General features: G+C 42.9%; 1 protein-coding gene across 10 annotated transcripts in view; it reads right to left on the reverse strand.

Moving 5' to 3' along the window:
- Positions 1-22,602, reverse strand: part of DPY19L1 (dpy-19 like C-mannosyltransferase 1) — a 259,805-nt gene that overhangs the window by 132,109 nt on the left and 105,094 nt on the right. For all 10 annotated transcript variants that reach the window (XR_003795119.1, XR_003795120.1, XR_003795117.1 and 7 more), the window contains one exon: positions 3,668-3,828. The gene's annotated coding sequence lies outside the window, so the exon portion shown is untranslated. The remainder of the gene's footprint in view (positions 1-3,667; positions 3,829-22,602) is intronic.

A 22,602-nucleotide genomic window follows, 5' to 3' on the forward strand; every position in this document is an offset into this window, starting at 1 on the left:
ATTTACAGAATAGTGGGGGAAAGATATTAATCAATTAATCATCAAAAAATATAAAATCAGAACTGTGTTAAATACTTTGAAGGAACACTTCAGTGGCCCGGAGCCCACCTCTAAAATCCTGGGCCAGGAGCCCAGGTCTAGGGTCTATTTTACCAACAATGCAGCCCTGGTTGGGGTGCTGAAGCTGTTTCCTGGTCCATAATAACCACCAGGGAACCAGGGGCGTGCAACCTCCTTCATAACGGGTACTGCTTGACCCTTCACTGCCCACCTCCTCCAGCAGGTCCAGAAGGTGATGGCCACTCAAACCAGATCCCAGCAATACCAGAAGACATGGCAGAGAAGAGCCAACAAATAAATTGTTGAGGGCAGTTAGGAGGAAAATCCCTGGAATGTGAGCCTCATATGTTCACCTGCCCGAAAGAGTTTTCCTTCCTTAGGAGGAGTGACAGCATTTGTTACTGACACAAAGATACCAAGATTCTTCCCTTCCCTTTTTCAATTCTGACTCAGGGGGTGTGAAGGGAAGACTTTTTTGAGAGGGGGAAGCTGCTGAGAAGGTTCCCTTGCTCTTTAGGGGGAGCCACAGGAAGAGACACTCTGAGTATTGAAAGGTCTGGGAGTGATGCTTCAATGTGGCTGCTGGCACTGGGACACAGTCAGCGCCCAGGGGGCCTGAGCAGACAGACCTAGGTCCTCAATGCCATCAGTGGGCCAACAAATTAGCTGTGCCTGAAGTCCACCTACCTCAGAACTTCCTGTAACCTGAGATAATAAAGTCCTTGTTTAAACCAGCTTGAGATGGGGTTTCTTAAAGACAAATATATATATATATATATATATATATTTTTTTTTTTTTTTTTTGCGGTACGCGGGCCTCTCACTGTTGTGGCCTCTCCCATTGTGGAGCACAGGCTCCGGACGTGCAGGCTCAGTGGCCATGGCTCATGGACCCAGCCACTCCGTGGCATGTGGCATCTTCCCGGACCAGGGCATGAACCCGTGTCCCCTGCATCGGCAGGCGGACTCTCAACCACTGCGCCACCAGGAAAGCCCCAAGACAAATATATTTTAACTGATGCCTAAGAATAAGTTTTAATTTTAATATCATGAAGTTTACTTACAACCTCATGGGAGCAAAGTCATTGATGCCTTCTACCTAGATCAAAGGTATCTTTTTAAATAAACATTTTATTGAAGTATAGCCAACATTTAAAAATTTGTGCAAATCCTAGATGTACAATTTGATGAATCATGATAATGGAACACACCCACGCAACCACCCAGGTTGGACCTAGAAAAATGGGGAAAATTTGGATAAGTAGAAGGTAAAGGGCCAGCCAGGCGTGGTAGGTAAAATGAACAACGTAAGTCTAAGTCCCAAGGTAGGACTTTATGAGGTACACTAGGGAGGCTATAAGAGTGCAGACTTGACAAACATGGATAATTAGGATAAAGAAAGAAAGCGCATTCAGACTCATTCATTATGTGCATTTTAACAGACTTGTCCTTCTGATGCACCCTTTTGTCTGGACCCAACAATATCTATTCCTATTAGGAATATAAAGAGGAGGAATCCAAGAAGTACCAAATCTAAGGTCAACAGCAACTTAGAAAAACGCTGGTTAGTAAGCACACATATATTTTCTTGCTCTGTCAGCTAAGAGGGACTAAAAGCTGTGACACTCCAGTAGCAATGAGCACACAGTGATTTCTAGTACCATTCTCTAATTCAAAAAGCCAGGGTTTATCCAGAGCTGATTCTACGTCTGGGGAAGGAAATATACAAGATGAGCCTGGAGCATCTTGTAGTGCCAGAAATAAGGGAGTTCTTGGGAAGGAAAAAGCCCCACAGTGATGGGGGTATCTCAAAAGGACTGAGGAGCCAACTGAAAGGGCCCCCATGGCCAAGCTGGAACAACTTGAACAACAACATCAAGTAATGTTGGATCATAATCCACAGTGTAGAATAAATATCCATGAGTCCATATTCATATTAAAATCATTAAATAAATTAATAAACAGAGAAGAAGAGACAAATCTTCCATACAGAAGAATTCTAAATAAGGTTGGCAGGTATTTCACCCTCAAGGATGTGGATTATAACTTCCCGTCTCTGAAGTGTGGGCTGCAGATTGTGACTTCCTTCCAGAGAGCACAGTAGGAAAAGGGAGAATAAGCTTTTCTCTCTGTGGTAGAGAAAGCTGACAAAACTACCTCAGCCAGGTGGTGAGGGTCGGCACCAGTAGTCATAAATCATATTGATAGTATGCACCCTTGATGTGATGTGATTAGAGCGTCACTTTACCTCTGGTCTTCCTCCCCAAGATACATAACCCCAGTGCAATCATGAGAAAATCATCCGACGAATTCCACTAGAAGGACACTACAAAATCCAAGTTTATCGAAAACAAGGAACGTCCGAGAAACTGTCACAGACAAGAGGAGCCTGAGTAGACATGACAACTGTATTAGTTTCCTAGGCCTGCTATAACAAACCACCACAAAATGAGTGGCTTAACAGAGCAGAGGTTTATTCTCTCACAGTTTTGGAGTCCAGAGGTCTGAAATCAAGGTGTTGGCAGGGCCATGTTCCCTCTGAAGCCTCTAGGGGAGGAACCTCCCTCACCTCTTCCAGCTTCTGGTAGTCCCAGGCATTCCTTGGGTTGTAGATGCTCCACCCCAATCTCTGCCCCCATCGTCACACGACTATCTTCTCCCTGTGTGTCTTCTCCTCTTCTTATAAGGACACCAGTCATGTTGGATTAGGGGCCCCCCTACTCCAGTATGACTTCATCTTAACACCTCACAGCAGCACCAACCCCATTCCCAAATAAGGTCACCTTCACAGGTACCAGGGATTAGGACTTAGTAGCTCCTTTTGTGTCGTACAATTCAACCCAGAAACAATCCTCACACCAACTGTCGTTCCCATTTTACAGATGAGGAGCCAGGGACTCAGAAAGGGAAAGCAACTTGCTCAAGAGCACCTGAGTAGCAGAGTGTCAGAGGCAGGTTTCTAACTCAGGGCTGCCTGGTTCTCAGGCTTGAGCTTCTCCACTACCTTATACAGTCTTTTTCACATTAGACATCCATTCCTGCCTCTGCCCTCTCTGTTCATTCCCTTCAAATTACAAGGGAGCAAATTGAGGTCTAGAAAGGGGTAGTAATTTTCCCAATGTCAAATAGAGGGGAAAAGGGCAACAAATTTTGATACTGAGACTTTGAATTGATGTATTTCAATTACAAATTCTTATTAAAAATCTTACCACTCAGCCATGTACAGGGAGAGGGAGAAAGAGTAAGAGAGAGAGAGAGAGAGGAAAAAAGCCTTGGGAATTGGTAGGATCTGGATCTGAGGGCCCTGTGTTTACAACAGAAGAGTTGCCTATGGCATTAGGTCTTCAGTTGCTTCCACAGTTTTTCCTCCCATGATACTATCTCTGAAAACAGTGACCAGAAGAGAAAAGAACCAAAGAAAAGGAATTCAGAAAAGGTCATCTGTCTTCCATCATCTGTCAAAAAGTTGGTACATTGAGGGTTTCATGGTGTACTTAACAAGGAACCCATGCCATAGGTCCATAGACACATCCTCTGTCTTCTTAGCCTGGGAAAGTTCTGTGCATTTTTCTCTAAGAATGTCAGGGTCATCATCATTGGCACTCACCTCGTGATTGATTTTACAAAGGTCACAGCTATGATGAGAGGCTGGAAATGCAGTCACTTATCCCCCTTCCTTGCTGATGGCCATTGACAAGGCTGGTGTAAAGATGGTGTCATGTGTTGAAAACTGGTCACACAAATATATCAGGTTCTAACTACTGAGACCTGTAAATGTTATAAGGAAAAAGAATCATTGTAGGTATGACTAAAGTAAGGATTTTGACATAGGAAGGTTATCCTAGATTATCAGGATGGGCTCTAAAGGTGATTACAAGTACCCTTATAAAAGAGCACAGTGAGAGATCACACGCAGAAGAGAGGAAATGTGACCATAGAGGCAGAGATTGACGTAGTTACAAGTCAGAGGCAGAGATTGAAGTAGCCACAAGTCAAGGAATGCCGGCTGCCACCAGAAGCTGGAAGAATCAAGGAACAGATTCTCCCCAAAGCGCCGAGAGAGAGCACAGTCCTATGCCTTGATACCAGCCCACTGATACTGATTTCAGATTTCTCATCTCCAGAACTGTGAGAGAATAAATTTCTGTTCTTTTAAGCCACTGAGTTTTGGGGAATTTGTTACAGCAGCCTCAGGAAACTAATACACGTGGTAAAAGATGGATTCCACTAATAAGTGAGAAAACTCACCCTCCCACGTTCCTGATCTTCTCTGGTTGGTCCAGGTCTTGTCTTGGGTTCATAGTCTGTCCTCCTGGGACCCCACCCCCACCCCCGCCAGCTGCCCTAAGCAGTGACTGTCTCGTCTGTCCCAGAGACAACACTTCCTGAGCAGAGGTCTCATCAGCGTCCCCTGGGGGTTTCTCATTCATTTTCAGATCTTTCTGAAGCAGGTCTCACCCTGAGGCACCCTCACCTATGACAAATCTCTGCTTCCTGCCCCCCAAGTTGTCCCACTGGTTCTACTTCTGCTCTGCCCTTGGTCATCATGCCCGAAGCACTGAGACCTCATCCCTGTTCCCACATGCTACCCTCAGATTTTATCTTTGGCTCCAAGAGATGGTATATTTCTGCATTTCTATTGTAACATTAATGTTTTCAAACTTCACAGAACTTCTTGGGCCATGGTAAGCTTTCTGGAGAAAATGTTCAATTGAGTAGGGCCACAAGGAGGATAAGTGGGACATGGATAAGAGAATCCAAGGATAGAACAAAGGAAATGGCACAACCTGATCACTCTAGTGATGAAGAAAAAGTCCGAAAGGAGAGAAGGAGCTGCAAGGTCACTTGCCAGCAGAGTAAAGATGAGCAGCCTCAGGTTCAGTAGAGAGGTCATGGAAAGTGGCTAGGGTAGGCCTATCCTAGCAAGTGGGGTCCAGAGCTGCCCTTTGACATGGTGTCCGGTGCCGCCACACTGAAGGAGGCATTGCTGGGCTGGATGAGGCAAGGTTTGATGAGGTCTCCCCGTCCCACACCACCACCAGCTGTGGTCCCCCTGCAGTAGGTTGAGAAATAGCCCTCCAAAGATGTTCAGCTCTCAGTCCTGGAACCTTTTACCTTACAGTATAGGGAACTTTGCAGATATGAGTAAGTTAAGGATCTCTGGATGGGGAGATTATGCCCAATGTAATCACAAGGGTCCTGACAAGAGAGACACAGGAGGCTCAGAGTCTGTAGCAGGAGATGCGATGACAGAAGCAAGAAGCTGGAGTGGAGTGGAATACAGATGGCTTCTAGATTTTGAAAAAGAGAAGGTAATAGATTCTCCTCTGAAGCCTCCAGAAAGAACACAGCCCTGCTAAGATCTTGGTTTCCGCTTTCTGACTTTCAGAGCTGTAAAAGAATAGATGTGTGTTGTTTTAAGCCACTAAATCTGATTTAATTTGTTGCAGTGGCTGTAGGGGATGAATACACCTCCATATAGTGCAGGGAGGGTTGATGGGAGCACATGGGGGCTTTGGACATTTTCCAAAACTTCATGGGCCAAGATATGCTGCAAATGGCAACATCCGTGCCTTCAACATCCGTCCCCAGGCCATCTCTGGGTCACTCACTCACTTGGTAAAATGCTTTTTATGTTGCCAACAAGGTCATCCACCTAGATGGTGAGGCCAGTGTCCACCCAGAGCCTGTTGGAATCCTCCAGGTTGACGGCATTGTGTATGTTAGCGCCAGCGGGACACAGCCATTCCACCTGTCACCAGGTCTCTTAACTAAAGCGTGACCTGCCTCACCCTGGCACTGTGGGGACAATGGGGTCTGTTCTTCTTTCCTGACTCTCACCCAGAGAGAGGAAAGAGAGCCGGGGAAAGCAAGTTCAGGCAGACCGTGGGATGCAGGGAAGGCACTTCTCCAGGCCCAGTCAGCCTGCCAGGCCAGCACCAGCACCCTGCCAATCGTAGCTGGCATCCCAGATGCTTGCAAATCGAAAGTAAAGAGATAGGAGACCTCTGGCTGCCAGCAGGCTCCATTTCTCCACTGTGTTCCATTCCCTTAATAAAAGCAATTTCAAGCTACCACCCTGCAGAGCATTAGCGTAACCGGCCGAACCCTGGCAATACCATCCTGATTCTTTCATTTGAAGCACATGTTCATTATAGACTTTCTTTCAAATAAATCATATTACTGGCTCCCAAGAGAATATTCCTCTGGGCTCACATGGCAACCCAGGAAACAATCGCACCACAGCCTCTATGACATGCCCGGTACTCAGGCCTTACTATCAAAAGCTGGAGAGTGCCTGGAATCAGAGCAATGTTCCTACTGTGTTCCTAAAATAATGACCACCGACCTGCAGGTGCATTTTCTGTAGGGAATAGTAATTTGTATGCACCTGCCCTGCTTGAAGGGGGCTGGAACACCACGCTGTAGGACAGCAGGGGGCAGGACAGTGGCTTAGATCCTGGAAAGCTATATAAGGCAGCCTTCCCAGGCGGAGGTGAGCCAGCACCAGAACACAGAATCTTCTGATTCCAATACCAGTACTCTCTCCACCGCCCATTCTGTACCACCACTGGTAACCTCAATCCTTTTGCTGAAGGCCCCCAAATTCCAACACGCCTCCTAAGGGTAATCTAACTCTCCAATATCTACCTAAGCTTATGTTAGCTTTTTTTTTTAACCTAATTTTCTAAGTTGATCTAAGGGAGCAGACAATGATGGGTCCTTTGGCAAGCAGACCTGGGCAGGGCCTCAGTCTCTCGACAGGCCCAGCCAGAGTTCCTTCTCTTCCACCTCCACTCTGCCTGTAACTGGGTGGGAAATTTAGGCTGAGGTCTTACATCTTCAGGGAAGGGGAGTGAAGCCTCTCTTGGATTCCTATCTTTACACCGAGAGTTGTGGCATCTGGCACTTAACGAAAAGACATCTTGAGTTCCTTTTGGCTATTGATGCTTGTGTGTAAACCTCTTACCAGGTATTGACACTGGGAGGCCAGTGTAGTTGAGCCCAGAGCCCTTAACAAGTCCTACAGCTCAGGAAAGAATGCCATAGGAGGTCATATGGTAGGCCTTGATCAGTAAGTAACTATAATTGAAGGGGAATGAAATCAATTATATATCTTGAGCCGTCCACACATAATTATTTTAAAATCATATCATGGTATTTGGGCATTACTTAAATGACTTGAAAATTGGTCTTGATAAAGCCAGTAAATGCATTTGATTTAGGATTGTGTCGTGGCCAATACTTGTAGGACATGGACAGACCTCTGTGGTAGGCAGAATAATGGCCCCCAAAGATACCCACATCCTAATTTCCAAACCTATGAGTATGTAAGGTTCCAGGCAAAGAGGAATTAAGGTTACAGGTGGAATTAAGGTTGCTAATCAGATGACCTGAAAATAGGGAGATTATTGCAGTTTATCTGGATAGACCCATCCTAATCACAGGGGTCCTTAAGTGAAAGAGGGAGGCAGCAGAGGGAGAACCCGAGGCATGGCACCTGAGAACTTGGTCTGACATTGCTGAAGAAAGAGGGCAGGAGGAACAAGTTACGAAATGTGAGTGGCCTCTAGAAGCTGAAAAAAGCAAGGACATGTTGTCTCCCTTAGAACCTCCAAAAGGAACGTAGCCCTGCTGACACCTTGATTTTAGCCCAGTGAGACCCATTCAGATTTCCAACCTCCAGAACTATAATATAATAAATGTGTGTTGTTTTAAACCACTGTGTTTGTGGAAATTTGTTACAGTAGCAATAGGAAACCCTCTCAACCTGAGTTTCTCAACTTCAGAACTATTGACATTTTGGGCTGGAAAATTCCTTGTTGTGGGGCTGTCTTGTGAACTGGGGGATATTTTGTAGGATCCCTCACCTCTACCCACTAGATGTCAGTAGAAGGTCCCTCCCCAAGTTACAACAACCAAGAATGTCTTCAGACATTGTTTTGAGGGGGAAAGAAAGGGGGAAAATCACCCCTAGTTCAGCACCTCTGCTCTGAACTCACCATGGTTGTCCATTTTAATATGCACTTGCCCTCACACACATGGGATTCTAGTCACTGACCTTTTCTATGTGGATGCTTCTGGATGAGGTCTTTGATGCCAATTGAAAATTAAGTACCACACAAAATCAGCATTAGTCTCTGATGCCTCAGAGTAAGTTTCTATCATTTCAACCAAGCTGGTTTAATGGTGACAGACAAAAAGGAATCTGAACATGCTATTAAGTAAAGAGAACTGATATCTAAATGGATGCAAGACAAACTCTGCCCACTCCATGCAATGCTCTTTATCATTTAAGCAGCATGAACACGAGTAAGATGTGATTTCTGCTCTTAGGACCTCATTGTCTCATAAGGGAGACTCATGTGCAATTAAAAAAACCCAAACTCTCAGTAGAGATTAAAAGGACTGAACACACACCATGGTCATATATTTTGAATCAAGAATCCATGGTCTGGACACAAGCTGTGAGAAAGTATAACAATAGGACCAAATATTTGAAATCAAGACTGCCTCAGAAAATGTGTCCATGCCACCTATAAGAGGCATATGCAGCAACATGGATGGACCTGGAGATTAGCATACAAAGTGAAGTAAGTCAGACAGAGAAAGACAAATATCATATGATACTGCTTATATGTGGAATCTGAAAAAAATGATACAAATTAACTGATATGCAAAACAGAAATAGACCCACAGACATAGAAAACAAACTCATGGTTACCAAAGGGGAAAGGTGGTGGGGGGAGGGAGGGATAAATTATGAGGTTGGGATTAACATATACACACTACTGTATATAAAATAGATAACCAATAAGGACCTGCACAGGGAACTATACCCAATATTTTGTAATAACCTACAAGGGAAAAGAATCTGAAAAAGAACATATACATATATATATATATATATATATATATATATATAGAGAGAGAGAGAGAGAGAGAGAGAGAGAGAGAGAGATCATATATGTATATATATATCTGAATCACTTTGCTGTACACCCGAAAGAACACAACATTGTGAATCAACTATACTTCAGTAAAAAAATTAAATTAATTAAAAAAAAATTTTAAAGAGGCATATGCAAATTGTCACTGGAAGCTTCCAGAGCAGAGATTCACATGGGCGAAGAGGAGGAGGAGGAGGGGACCACAACCCAAGCAGGAGAAACACGTGCACAAAGAGGCAGGACAGGAAAGCATATGGCCCACTATGTAGAGTTAATCAGCAATTCCAGATAGATGTGGCTGTTTAAAGATAATTCCAAACATGCATAATACCAAGGTTTAAAAAAATAGATGTAAGAGGAATAATTTTTATTTAAGAATACATAATCTGTCAAGAAATTTTTCAAGGGTAGGTGCTAAGGATTTAACCTAGATTCTCCTCTCTCCCTAATCACCCATGGTGTAACCCTGTGCGAGGTACTTCTCTGTACCTCTGTTTCCACATCTGTAGCCTGGGAATAATAATGTCTACCCTGAGGTGCACTGAAGGAGTCGTATATCTAGACTAAGTGCTTTATAATTGTTCCTATTAATATCACGGAAAGTGTTATTGCCAACAGTGCTTAAATAATAGGCTGCAGTTCACCTGCAGGACTCCTTGCTACAGGGCAGAGTGTTGGGTTTGACGCCATCAGGGCACATGCTGTTGGGGGAGAGACTCAGGAGTGGGGAGAGCAGCCACGGCGCGGGGCACTCCAGGACCAGGCACCTGCAGGGGCGGTGTGGGGGAAGATCCAAGCCTTCTGAACCAGAGAAGGATGACTGTGTTTATGACCTCACCTGTGTGCCGCATGGTCTCACATGTGTCCCTGCAAGCACTGCACAAGAGCCCTTATACAGAACAGTCACGGAGGACTTCTCAATCTGCTGTCCAGATGGACATTAGGGAGCGGTGGGGCCCCTGGTGAACTTGTGGGGCAGACGTCTTCGGAAAGAGAGAGTCACCCCTCAGTTCCAGCCAATCGGTGTCATGAACATTTTAGCAGATCTCATTTTTAATTAAGAGAAGCTGGAAATCAGAAATTTCAGGGGGGAACTTCCTATGTTTTAAACAGACAGCTCATTGGTCTGTAAGACAGATTCAGCCTATAGACCACCCTTGTGAGACCCCAGCTTAGAGTCTTATGAAATTACGTTTCTTGCCATGTCTTCTGATGTCAGAACACCACCGGCAAGAAGTCTGGGTACTTTTTTTGTAAGACTCTGATGAGCCCCAGAGGAAGAAATTATTTCTGAGTTTCTCTGGAAGAATCTATATATTGATTAAAGTAGTATTACTACCTTAACACCATTTTACTGCTACTTTTACTGCCTCAGCTGGCAGCTCGCCAAACTCTTCAAGGCCAGGAGGCTGGGAGTCATTTGCTATCTCCTTCTCCTGGCCCTCACAGCCAGGTCCTAGAGAATGGATCACTTCAGTATCTTGTAGATCTGTCACTCCCACTGACACTTCAGGTTATGCCATCCTGTTGCTGAAGCCCTGCGGATGTTTCCTAACAGATCCTCATGCATCCACCCACCTGACCAGGTCCTCCTGCACACTCCACTCTGCAGTGACCATCCAAAGCATACATTGTCTGAGCTTGTGTCACTGCCTCACTTGGAACTACTCCAAGGTACCAGCATCAGCAAGTCAAAATCTGAGCTCCTTGGCATTACATACATGTCCAGGGAGTGCTGAATATATACATGTGTCTGAGTGTTGGGGGCAAAGGAAGCTGGGAATACCAGGTAGGGGCCATATTATAAAGAACCTGGAATGTCATGCTGAGGAGTTGGGCTGCATTATATAAGCAATGCAGAGCTATGGATGGTTTGAAGAGAAAAGAACCTTGTCTGGTCTAAATTTTATAAATCTCAACACTGTTTGCTTCCTTTATAGCGCTTATCGCAGTTTGTAATTATTTCATTGACTTTATTTTTTTCCATATCTCCCATTAAACTTCCAACTATGAGAGGAAAGGAACCATGTGTGTTTTGTTCACATTTATTTCTCTTCTACCCTGTAAATGCCTGGAATATAGTAGGAATTCAATAAAAAGTTGTTGAATAAATGAGTAAATGAATGATGAATGCAGGAATGAATGAGTAGAAAGAGCACAAAATTAACCATGGCTTCCATCCAACCCATACCTCACCATTGCTATTTATATAAAGACCTTTCAGAAATACGTCAAGATAAGCTGTGTATCACAGTGAAGTTTTGTAATGCAGGATAGAGCAGCAGTGACTGGGCATTAATGATGTGCATTTTTATTGAATATCTGCACAATGTAGAGCAGCAACTACTAAGTGATTAAAGGAGTAAGACTTTCAAAAGTGCATACATGCCATAATTAATTGAAAAATCTGCTCACTGTTACTAGGAGCATAAATGCCAAGATTTGGTATTCAACTTGTTCTGTAAGCATGAAATATCAAGAGACGTAGCAACAGACTTTATGCAGGTATGCCTTCTTTTAATTCAAATCGATCAAGTTCTTTAACAATTTGGATATATGCTGAAATGCTATCAGGGGTCTTCTTTGGGCAGTGAGATTTTCTCAATTTTGCAAATTTTCAGTTATAAGCACGCATTACTTAAAAAAATCAGAAAAACAGGATAAACAACAAGGTCCTACTGTATGGCACAGGGAACTATATTCAATATCCTATGATAAACCACAATGGAAAAGAATATAAAAAAGAATATATATATGTGTATAACTGAGTCACTTTGCTGTACAGCAGAAATCAACACAACATTGTAAATCAACTATATGTCAATTAAAAAAATTCAGAAAAATAATACTTTAAGAAATGTTTCCTAAGAAGGGAATCAATTTACTGTGTGTTGTCTGAAGCCCTATAATTGATATTTTTCAAATCCTTTCTATATTCATTTTGATCCTTACCATCATGAATTTTTAGAGTAGGTGGAAATCTTGTAAGATCATCTCATATAGCTCTCCCATGTTTCATGGGTAAAAGTTTGACTACCCACTCCCTCCCTCCCCCACTGCATGTAATTCTAATAAAACTGTCCATCATGGGGAGGGTAGGGTTGGAGGGGAGTGTGGAGATGCTGAGAAACAAGATCCAAACTAAACAACCAGAGAGTAATTTAAATCATTTCTCTAGAAACAATAATTAATCTGGCAGTGTTCACATGATTTAAATGGCCATTCAGATTACTTCTGCTGGGGAGAGGATTATTCTCTCTGTGTTGGCCCTCGAGTTAAGGAAAGGTGTGGATCTAGAATGGCCATTCATATCTTGAATGACAGATGTGCTTGGCCCAACTCCTCGGACTTCCCGGAAAAGTATTAAGCCAATAAATGACTCTTTTTGCTGAAGGTTGGAATTTATTTTCTGTCACATACATCAGACAGAAATCTTAATAAATAACCACCCATTACTAATGCCATTTGTCTACTTTATTGCATTTATTTTATTATTTAAAGAAAGGCAGACTGCCACATGCAGCACCACATTTGGATGTGTCTGCAATCTTGGAAGCTTGACTACCCTACGTTTTCCTGCAGATGGACCTGGAGAGCCTGATTGGAGGTTCTAGCAGGGGAGTGCAGCTACTCATGTAGCCTTGACTAAAGGCTGGTTCTCCTCTATAAGTGAAGGTTGTCCTCTTCAACTAAGTGTGCAGCTTTGGGAGGGATGCTTGTGGAGCAGTGAGGGAGGAAGGGGACACCTGCCTAGCCAGCCAGATCAGCCAAATCAACCCTCGTGATCAGTGGGGTGACAGATGTCACAGTCAGATTGCCCTCATGTTCTGTCCCCTTTATTAAGGCCTCCAAGACGAGGACTCCAAAATATCCCTGAGTCTCCTATCTCTATGATTTTTTTCCTAATAGTCATAGAAAAAAACATTTGCTTATGTTGAACTTAAACTTTCTGCTACAATTTTAAGTTAAAGACTTTTGCTTCTACCTGAGATAGAGTGAAAGGAACTGGATTTACTCTCCTACTGAAATAACAACAAAGACATAATATATGAAGAAAAGATTTTTAAGTCACTGGATATTAGGCAATGAAGGACAGTGATCCCAGAGGTAGCTAACTAATGAGGTGAGCCCTAGAATTGCCTCAGATTACAGCCTTGAGAGAGTTTACAGTCTGCAGCCTATGAAGGGGGAAGCCAGAAAGAGGATCATGGACTCCCTGAACTGAGAGTCTGGGGAGGTAAAGGGAGTTTGAGCTTGCAAGACAGAGCACCAAAAAGGAGAGAATTGCTCAGAGGGTGATCTGTAGAGGTTCCCTGGGTATTCAGCACAGAACCGATAAGCATATACACTTAAGGAAACTACCCAATGCTGGGGGCAAACCATCTTGAAGGATTAGAGAACAGTGCCCAGTGCTCACACAGGACTGTGAATAGTGACTGTTTCTACCAGCCAGAGAGAAAAACACATAATTCATACACATTGGGTAGAGTACCCAGGAAAATCGTGTAGTAGAGAATAAATGGTCCTAAACTGAGCACAGCTCTGAACCTACCTAAAAAAATCATAAAAGCAAGACATATAAGATCTGTTTCAAAGTAACTTAATTGCATCACAGAACAAAGTTCAAGGATATTTATAGGAATATAAAAATAATCAGCACCAAACAGGATGAAATTCACAATGTTTGGCATAATCAAAGATCTTTAGATATGCAAAGAAGCAAGAAATCATGACCCATGATGAGAAGATTAATCTATCAATAGAAACTGACCCCAAACTAACATAGATAGTAGAACAAGCAGAGAAGGACATTAAATCATTTATTAAAATGTATTTTACCCAATATGCTCAAAAGTTCTGGAGAGACATGGAAATATTTTTTAAAGACCCACATAGAAATTCAGGGCATGAAAACTATAATGTCTAAGATGTAAAGTACACTGAATGGTATTCACAGTAGATTAGACATTTCAGGGGGGAAGATTAGTGAACTTAAAGGCACAGCAATAGAAACCATCTGAAATGAAACACAGAGAGTAAAAAGAATCCCTCCCTCCTGCCCCCCCCCCCCCCAAAAAATCGGTAAGCTGCAAGACAATTACAGGCAGCCTAAAATCTAAGTAGCTGGAGTCTCCAAAAGAGACAACAGAGAAAGGGGTATGGACAGAAAATTTATTTGAAGAACTAATGGCTTAAAATTTTCCAAATTTGATGACTACTATAAACCCATGGATCAAAGAAAGCTCAATGAATCCCAAGGTCAAGAAACATGAAGAAAGCTATACCAAGACCCATCCCAATCAAATTGCTAAGAAGCAAGTGAGAAAGGCAAATTTTAAAAGCAACCAGAGAATTCTGACATATTACATATGGAGGAATAAAAATAAGAATTACAGCAGATTTCTTCTTGGAGATGGTGAAAGCAGGAAGACGGTGGAGCAACATCTTTAAAGTACTGAAAGAAAAAACTGTCTACCTAGAATTCTTCACTCTGTAAAACTATATTTCAAAACAAAGGAAAAATAAGACCATTTCGGTCATACAGAAGCTGAAAGAATACCTCACCAGCAGACCTGCACCACAGGAAGTGTGAAGGAAGTCCTTCCTGTAGAAGGAAAATGATACCAGGTGGAAATCCTGAGCTACACAAAGGCATGAAGAGCAAACATGGAACTGAGCAAACATGTAAGATTTTTTTCTTATTATTTAAATTTCAAGTCATTCTACCTTTAATTGGTCCTCCAAGACCTCCAACTCTTCATTAAAGCCCTTCATATAAGTGAATATCAGTCAACTTGCTTTTTATCCAGCTCTCCTTCTAACTTCACATCCTCATTTCTATTGATTTTTATTCTCATGGGACTCACTTTCTTTACCTTCAGGACTGGTGCTGCTCTTCTTTACACTCCTCTAGCTTCTCTCCACCTTCCTGAACTGTGTAACTAAATGTCCAGAACAAGTTTGATTTAGTACCAATAAAGTCATAAGTGGCTTGACTGCCACCTCCTCCACTAAAGGGCTTTTAATTGCTTATGAGAACTTGCAGGTTATCCCTGTCCTGGAAAGTCATTGTGCATATTGGCATATTAAAGGTTCTGAGAAGGTCATTACTAAAGTATTCTAAGTCATTTATTCCAGCATTTCCCCAACTTATTGACATATAGGACCCTAGGAACACAATTTGAAAATTATTGTTCCCATTCAACATCCTCATTTTATAGGTGAGAAAAAGTTCAGACAAGTAATTTGCCCAATAACACACAAAATGTTAGTGTCAAAGTGGAAAATAACACTTAAGTCTTCCAGAATAAGTTCAGTGTTCTTTCCTCAGCATTCACTCAGAAATCTTGGAATTCTTGAAACTTTCCTTAGGAATTTCCTATCCTTCTATAACCAAGCAGGATCCTATGAGGCCTGGGACAGACCCCTCCCCCATAACCTCTGCTTTAGCTCCTCTCTGAAGTACCTAGATAACAGTATCTGATGCACATTTCCTGGGTTGTTTTACAGATGCTAAAACCTCTGCCACGTGGAAGAAGTAAACCACTTGAAAATCAGGGAGCACATAGCCCCCAGGCCTACTGGTACCTGAGGACTGAGAACCTAACCCCTGTGACACCACCGTTACCTCACCACCAACCAATTAGACAACTGTGCGCAAGCTAATCACATACCCTGCAACTCGCCTCCCTCACTTTGCCTTTAAAAATACCTCCCTGAAACCCCTTGAGGAGCTCAGGTCTTTTGAGCATGAGTTGTCCTGGACTTCACATCTGGCACCTTAGGATAAATGCTGCACTTTCTTTCACCACAACCCAGTGTCAGTAGGTTGGCTGTATTATGCCAGCAAGTGGACCCAGGTTTGGTTCGGTAACACTTCCAAAACCAATTTCACAGCTTATAACTTTGCCTTTCACTCAAAAGGATTTTTCCCAGCATAAAACTCTACAACTCTAGGAGTCAGTGGATGCCTGGGCATTTGGTTAGGAATCAAATTTTCAGACCATAAGCCTCTGCAGGGAGTTCAAGGTCGTTGTGAAAATACCATGTGAAAAGGCAATGCTGTGCGTTCTCCAAGGTGGCAATTCTACTTGGAATTAGCAGCCATTTCTCTGTCATCACTTAGTCATTTTCCTGTTCATCTCAGAAGGCATCCCTAGCTCTGCAGGGAGTGACAGATGCTGTGCTGAGCAGAGCTCCCGGCCCATCCCATCTCAACCAGCCAGGCGCACTTTAAGCAAAGTCTGAGTGAAAGGGGCAGATGTGGGAGCCAGACTATTCTGACAGGAGATTGATTTTCTCCTCCCTTCCCCCACAAAGCTTTTTTTTCTCTCCTTATGTTTGGATGAATTATTCCTACTCTCAATGAACAGCAAAGAGGAACAGGAAAAAATTATTCTGGGGGGGTTGGGGAGACATCTGGGAGGAAAAGCACAAAAAGAAAACCTCAGAGGTTTTCAGTATTAAGAATGGTTAGGGCTTCCCTGGTGGTGCAGTGGTTGAGAGTCCGCCTGCCGATGCAGGGGACACGGGTTCGTGCCCCGGTCCGGGAAGATCCCACATGCCGCAGAGTGGCTAGGCCCGTGAGCCATGGCCACTGAGCCTGCATGTCCACAGCCTGTGCTCCACAAAGGGAGAAGCCACAACAGTGAGAGGCCCGCGTACCGCAAAAAAAAAAAAAAAAAAAAAAAAGAATGGTTAGTGATCAGTTCCACCCTGACTTGCTCATCTGTGCTCAGCACTACGATTAAGGGAAGGGAAATGAAGGGAGAATTTTTTTGTTTATAATTTATTTAATTTAATTTATTTATTTTTGGCTGCATCAGGTCTTCATTGTTGCTCATGGGCTTTCTCTAATTGCAGCGAGCAGGGGCTATACTCTTCGTTGCACTGTGCGGGCTTCTCATTGTGGTGGCTTCGCTTATTTCAGAGCATGGGCTCAAGGGCATGTAGGCTTCAGTAGTTGTGGCACGTGGGCTCAGTAGTTGTGGCACACAGGCTTAGTTGCTCTGCAGCATGTGGGATCTTCCCGGACCAGGGATCGAACCTATGTGCCCTGCACTGGCAGGCGGATTCTTAACCACTGCGCCACCAAGGAAGTCCCAGAGGGAGAATGTTTTTAAGGTGTCTGCTATTTAAGCTTGTTAGGGAATTCTTTTCAAAGAGATTCCTGATCCTCTGGTTGGGAAAAATAACCTAACAGAAATGTTTGGTTATGAATGAGAAGCCCCCTGGGAATAGATAACCTAGATAAGAAGGTTAGAGAGAAAAGAATTGAAATCAGGATCTCAAAGAGATATTAGCACTGCCATGTTCACTGCGTTCATAATAACCAACTTGTGGAAACAACCTAAGTGTCTATCAACAAATAAATGGATTTAGAAAATGTGGTATATGCATACCATGGAATATTATTCGGCCTTTTTAAAAAGGAGGAAATCCTGCTATATGTGACAACATGGATGGACCTTGAAGACATAATGCTAAGTAAAATAAACCAGTCACAGGCCCAATACTGCATGATTCTACTTATATCAGGTATCTAAAATAGTCAAACTCATAGAAGCAAAGAATAGAATGGTGGTTGCCATGGGCTTGTGGGAGGGGGAGATGGGGAATTACTAACCAACAGGTGTAAGTTTCACTTAAGCAAGATGAAAAAGTTCTAGAGAACTGCTGTACAACATTGTGCCCACTGTTAACAATACTCTATTGTACTCTTAAAATTTGTTAGGAAGGCAGATCTCATGTTAAGTGTTCTTGCCTCAATTTTTTTAAAAAAGGGTTAGGCAATGAGGAGATAAATTGCTCTGCGTAATGAAGGGGAAATTAGGATTTGACCAGAGGGGGCTCACTAGTGGCTGGAAGTGGGGGGCTGTTGACCAGAGGAGGAAGGAGAGTGAAACAGAGCAAGGACAGCATCCAGCAGCCCGTCAGAGGGCAGGGCCAAGGGAGGAAGCCTAGCCAGTGAAACATTTCCCGAGGTCTTAATGGGAGCACAATGGCAGTACCACCACCCAGGCCCTCCTTTCACCCCAGACCTCAGGGGAAGTGTGTGATGTGGTGGCTCTGGTGTCTGGCCAGCCGTGTCCAGGGGCTTAAAGGAAAAGAGCTGCCTGCTGAGTTCAGGGTGAGGAGGAAAGAACAGTGATAGGAAAGAAGATGAAAGGAGGTGCTGGTGTGATTGACAGGCCAGCGAGGTGAAACAACAGCAGGTGGGAAGAGATCCCTAGATCATTTTTATTCTTATGTTAAATGGAAGATTGAGCACAGAGAGCTGGCAGTAACTTGGTCACAAAAATTAGATCTCATTTAAACCTCATACCCAGGCTATGAAGAATCATTATTCCTATTTTACGGACTTGAAAACGGAAATTTACAAAGGTTAATGTGTTGCCTAAGATCCCTTAGCCTTTTCCAGAGAATGGCAAAGCCAGGCTGCATGCCCTGATCTGACCCTCAGCAGCACATGTGCTCCTAACCAGTGTGCTTGGGATAAAACTTGCACGTCCCTGAACTTAATTCTGGCTCTCCTTGACAGCAGGGAGCGTGACTTATTTATTCTATGATGATTTCCCAGTGCCTGGCATACAGCAGGTACTCAATATATGTACGTTAAACTGCAACAAAAAATGAAACTAAATCCTACAATTTCTGTCATGGAGAATATTCTCCAGATACTCAGAAGTTAATTAGTTTGCCTGAGATCACATAGCTAAAACGTGACCCAGATCTGCCTCAAGTAAACATTTCCTGAGGACCTTCAGCCAACCTCCCAGTGGCCCTTTGGGGGCACCACAAAGCCCCCCAGCCTGCCACACCTGTGCTCCCGGCCAAGCTAAAAGGTCCCAGCGCTGGGGTGAGTTGGCTTTGCACAGCACCTCCTTGGGTAGGGAGTGTCTCGCCAATTCTTTACCACCCAGGGTAAGATTCCAAAAGTCAGGGGGAAACAGCAAGCAATGGGAGGCTGGGTGAAGGGAGAAATCAATAAAGGAGGCTATCGTGCATTAAAAAAAAAAAAGCTTTGCACACAGACTATGAATGATAAGGCCTCCTGACGTCAGGAAATTGATTCTTGGCAGAAATCTTTGCTCAGCATGATTCTTCTGTTACCATAGGGATCTTTTGGTGATAAAAAAAGGTCTTTGTGTCTGGAGTAAACAGGGAACCACAATAATCATTTGCACAAATGCAAAGTGAATGTTTAGTCACCTGGAACCAGAAATAAATTCTGTATGAGTATCAAAAACACGAAGCAAGGGGCACGAAGACACACTTAACTAGAAACCCCAATGTGCCCTTGTGTGCGCCAGTGCACACAGGAGTCTCTTTCACTCTCCAGTGTGGTGCCTTCCTGCCTGGGTGTGGGGAGGCTAATGAGGCCACATCATTTCAGCCTCCTTATCCACTGCCATCATGGGTAGGAGGCAAAGGAGGGAACTGGCATTTATCACACTTTGACTACAGAACTTTTACATACAATACCTCATGTAACCTACATAACAGCCATGTGAGACTGGCATTATTTCTTATCCCCAATTTACCCAGGGGGAAATTGGGCTTTCCAGAGGTAACTGACTCGGTGCTTGTAGAGCTGAGTGTCAGAGTCTGGATTCCAACCCCATTAACTGTGTTCCCAAGGCCAAGGCCGTGTTCTTCCTACCACACCAAGGTGAATGGGGTGCCTCGGGCTAGGCCCTGGGGAGCAACTTTCTAATTTCAGCTTTACTACTGAGTACTAGCCCCAGCTTGGGCAAGTCACTTCCCCTCTCACAGCCTCAGCTTCTCCATTTATAAAAAGATGTTGACTTCAACCTTGCCAGCAAACACTTTCTTCTAACAGCCTGTGGTTTTGGAACCCAGCAGAACCTTGTGCCCCCAGCCTCCTCAAGTACAATACAAAGACCGCTCCATGTCTCCTGTCTCCTGTTTGTAGATAAGCTGAAATCTCCCACGCCTCCCTGAGTCAAAAAAAAGCAGGCTTAAGCAGTTAAGGATTAGGACAGTAGAGTGACAGACCCACTGTCTGATTCAGTTGTTTTACAGGTACTGTAACCACCCTCAGCAGGAAAACCCCTTTGCTTTGTCATTTTTTTTATATGATTTTTTTTAACATCCTTATTGGAGTATAACTGCTTTACAATGTTGTGTTAGTTTCTGCTTTATAACAAAGTGAATCAGCTATATGTATACATATATCCTCGCATCCCCTCCCTCTTGCGTCTCCCTCCCGCCCTCCTTATCCCACCGCACTAGGTGGTCACAAAGCACCGAGCTGATCTCCCTGTGCTGTGGTGGCTGCTTCCCACTGGCTACCTATTTTACATTTGGTAGCGTATATATGTCAATGCCGCTCGCTCACTTCATCCCAGCTTCCCCCTCCCCCTCCCCATGTCCTCAAATCCATTCTCTATGTCTTTTTTTTTTTTTAGATTCCATATATATGTGTTAGCATATGGTATTTTTCTCTTTCTGACTTACTTCACTCTGTATGACAGACTCTAGGTCCATCCACCTCACTACAAATAACTCAATTTGGTTTCTTTATATGGCTGAGCAATATTCCATTGTATATATGTGCCACATCTTCTTTATCCATTCATTTGTCAATGGACACTTAGGTTGCTTCCATGTCCTGGCTATTGTAAATAGAGCTGCAATGAACATTGTGGTACATGACTCTTCTTGAATTATGGTTTTCTCAGGGTATATGCCCAGTAGTGGGATTGCTGGGTCATATGGTAGTTCTATTTTTAGTTTTTTAAGGAACCTCCATGCTGTTCTCCATAGTGGCTGTATCAATTTACATTCCCACCAACAGTGCAAGAGGGTTCCCTTTTCTCCACACCCTCTCCAGCACTTATTGTTTGTAGATTTTTGGCCATTAATGGCCATTCTGACCAGTGTGAGGTGATACATTGTAATTTTGATTTGCATTTCTCTAATGATTAGTGATGTTGAGCATCCTTTCATGTGTTTGTTGGCAATCTGTATATCTTCTTTGGAGAAATGTCTACTTAGATCTTCTGCCCATTTTTGGATTGGGGTGTTTGTATTTTTGATATGGAGCTGAATAAGCTGCTTGTATATTTTGGAGATTAATCCTTTGTCATTAGCTTCGTTTGCAAATATTTTCTCCCATTCTGAGGGTTGTCTGTTTTGTCTTGTTTCCTTTGCTGTGCAAAAGCTTTTAAGTTTCATTAGGTTCCATTTATTTATTTTTATTTCCATTTCTCTAGGAGGTGGGTCAAAAAGGATCTTGCTGTAATTTATGTCAAAGAGTGTTCTTCCTATGTTTACCTCTAAGAGTTTTATAGTGTCTGGCCTTATATTTAAGTCTTTAATCCATTTTGAGTTTATTTTTGTGTATGGTGTTTATTTTTGTGTATTGTGTTCTAATTTCATTCTTTTACATGTAGCTGTCCAATTTTCCCAGCACCACTTATTGAAACGGCTGTCTTTTCTCCATTGTATATTCTTGCCTCCTTTATCAAAGATAAGGTGACCATAGGTGTGTGGGTTTATCTCTGGGCTTTCTATCCTGTTCCATTGATCTATATTTCTGTTTTTGTGCCAGTACCATACTGTCTTGATTACTGTAGCTCTGTAGTATAGTCTGAAGTCAGGGAGCCTGATTCCTCCAGCTCCATTTTTCTTTCTCAAAACTGCTTTGGCTATTCAGGGTCTTTTGTGTTTCCATACAAATTGTAAAATTTTTTGTTCTAGTTCTGTGAAAAATGCCATTGGTAGTTTGATAGGGATTGCAATGAATCTGTAGATAGCTTTGGGTAGTATAGTCATTTTCACAATATTGATTCTTCCAATCCAAGAACATGGATACTGACAGATACTGGATACTGTCAGAACTTGGATACTGACGGAGAGACATGGTATATCTCTCCATCTGTCAGTATCATCTTTAATTTCTTTCATCAGTGTCTTATAGTTTTGTGCATACAGGTCTTTTGTCTCCTTAGGTAGGTGTATTCCTAGGTATTTTATTCTTTTTGTTGCAATGGTAAATGGAGGTGTTTCCTTCATTTCTCTTTCAGATTTTTCATCATTAGTGTATAGGAATGCAAGAGATTTCTGTGCATTAATTTTGTATCCTGCTACTTTACCAAGTTCATTGATTAGCTCTAGTAGTTTTCTGATGGCATCTTTAGGATTCTCTGTGTATAGTATCACGTCATCTGCAAACAGTGACAGCTTTACTTCTTCTTTTCCGATTTGGATTCCCTTTATTTATTTTGCTTCTCTGATTGCTGTGGCTAAAACTTCCAAAACTATGTTGAATAACAGTGGTGAGAGTGGGCATTCTTGTCTTGTTCCTGATTTTAGAGGAAATGGTTTCAGTTTTTCAACATTGAGAATGATGTTGGCTGTGGGTTTGTCATGTATGGCCTTTATAATGTTGAGGTAAGTTCCCTCTATGCCTACTTCCTGGAGAGTTTTTATCTTAAATGGGTGATGAATTTTGTCAAAAGCTTCTTCTGCATCTATTAAGATTATCATATGGTTTTTATCCTTCAATTTGTTATTGTGGTGTATCACATTGTTTGATTTGTGTATATTGAAGAATCCTTGCATT

This window comes from Monodon monoceros, unplaced genomic scaffold (assembly GCF_005190385.1).
Source record: "Monodon monoceros isolate NGI ecotype Baffin Bay Population unplaced genomic scaffold, NGI_Narwhal_1 Super_Scaffold_2, whole genome shotgun sequence".
NCBI classification, from domain to species: domain Eukaryota; kingdom Metazoa; phylum Chordata; class Mammalia; order Artiodactyla; family Monodontidae; genus Monodon; species Monodon monoceros.